Source organism: Drosophila montana, unplaced genomic scaffold, assembly GCF_035044405.1.
Source record: "Drosophila montana isolate Dmon_TW-CO22-7 unplaced genomic scaffold, ASM3504440v1 contig_3733_1, whole genome shotgun sequence".
NCBI lineage: Eukaryota > Metazoa > Arthropoda > Insecta > Diptera > Drosophilidae > Drosophila > Drosophila montana.
In genome coordinates, this window is record NW_026998620.1 from 12998232 (window position 1) to 13000600 (window position 2369).

The window sequence follows — 2369 nt, forward strand, 5'->3', positions numbered from 1 at the left end:
CTTTCAATTGGCTACACAAAAAAATCGTGTTTTTTCTGTGCAAAAAAAAACATGTAAGAGGTTCTGGTCGGGAGCTCCCGACTAGGGGATACCCTGAATCCTCTTCTTCCAACAGGCGATAGGTATAAAATGAAAGATACTTGATATATATATACTATTCTAGAAGCTACATGTCAAGTTTGGTGACTCTGCTTAAAATAAAGGATTTCGATATCGATTTTTATCGATTACTTGGAAACGGGGCAAGTTATCGAATATCGGAAACAAACTCGTTCTGCGCGCGGACTAGGAGGACCTACAGCAAAAATTTCAGTCTGTAGCTCTTATACGTTCTGAGATCCTTGCGTTCATACATACGGACGGACGGACAGACGGACGGACAGACGGACAGACAGACGGACATGGCTAGATTGACTTGGCTGTTGATGCTGATCAAGAATATATATACTTTATGGGGTCGGAGATGCTTCCTTCTGCCTGTTACATACATTTGCACAAATACATAATACCCTTTTTACCCATTTTCAATGGGTTCAGGGTATAAAAAACATATGTTAAAATTGTAATTTACAAATTCGTTTGTGATGGTCAGTTTTTGCAGTTTTTTAGCTTTGCAGTAATTGCTGGCTAAATGGATTATTGTGCGAACAATACTTTTAAATCTAATAAATGATACATTGAAAGAATTACAATGAATTGAAGCTTACAGATAAATTATGTTTCACCAGCTAAGCATGGCAAACAGAGTACTTAAACATTAACTGGAGACTGAATTAAACAAACAATATAATCAAACATTTATTACACGCTGCCTTCAGCTCTACAATTGACATAAACAGCCCTGTCAGTATTTTAATCATGAAACTTTAAGACTCAAATTGTTATCTAGTTGTCATTCAATACGGTTTGAATTCAACTGAAAACTGCCGTTGGCTGTGAAATGAGAAGTAATTGTAGATAATTATTTGGTTATACAAGAGAGAGTTTGGAAAGAGACATTGTCGTTATTTGATGACTCAAGACAATTGCCGTTTGATTGTTTTAATGGTGTGCACGTGGCACAAATGAACAGTAAATTTTGTTATACGCAGCATCGAAGCACGCGGTGCACGTTGCAAAGTGTTTTATGTGCACGCGGCGTATGCGCGATATTGCCAACTACATCAGCTTGCAAGCGGCAAACTAACTAAATGTGCTACAAATACAAACGAATTGAGCTGAGTGCAAGAACAAGCGAGCAAAATTCAGCAAGTCTTGTCTTTAATGCTATTTACTGGTGTTGTAGAGAATTTTCATTAACTTTCGTTGTCTCATTTCTGAGGTATTAGCTTGGGCCAACCGAAAGCAGGCGTCGAAGTCGACACAAAACAACAAAATCGAAAGCAGAGAAACTACTACAAGTTGAAGAATAACTAAGCGAATAGTCTCGACTAACCAATCAACTGTGGCTAACTGTTGGCCGCAAAACTTGAATTACAATGGAACCGGGCTGCCTAAATGGCCAGAAAGCAACTTGCACAGCACAGCATAACAACTAGCTAGGACTCGGGCCAGAGTCAGGAGCAGTAAACTGTGCGACACAAATGAGAAACCAAATAAATACTCAATCGAGCGTAAAGCATTCGATGTGACGGCGCCAGCGGGTGCAAAGGGTGAAGTATACAAAAGGTGTTAGGTGATACGACTAGCTGGGGTTAAGGTTAAGTATACGCAGTGTTGTGCGGTTGACCAACTCCTAGCTGCCATCCAATGTTATCTACAGTTCACAACTGTCCACTATCATCATCGATGGCTTTACAATCTTGTTAGAACTTGCTCTTTGCTAAAATTGTTAAGCGCTTGCCTTTCTCGCCTTTCAAGTGTTTTATAAAAGCTCCAACTTTTCACGCTGCTCAACGTGAGCAGAGTTTTAATTTTTGTAAAAGTCGACAACAGCTTACCACACATTTATGAGTTAGACATACAAGTTAACTTCTATTCGAGAACTAAGCAGGCGCTTTGTGGTTTGCTTTAAGCCAATTTCTCATAAGCATTGCACAAGTTGGCAGCACGCGTGCAAAATGGCGCGGAAAATTGTTTAAAATTTTCCCTAATACACTTTGTCACAGGAACGTCTTCAGATATGCGTGGGTGGGCGTATGTGTGCTTATGAAGGCTGTGCGGATTGTTTATTGGCGCGTGTGCTTTCGTGCTGGTAATTCATTTAGAGTATTTATAAGCAAGCATCGTCTTGCATATTTAATATAATTTGCAAGGCAAGGTTGCCAACTTTCCATTTGCTGCTCGACCCATGCTTAGCAACAAGATACAAAGCTTTTATTTATTATATACTAAATGTCAATTTAGAATTTTGCATTCGACTTTGTTAA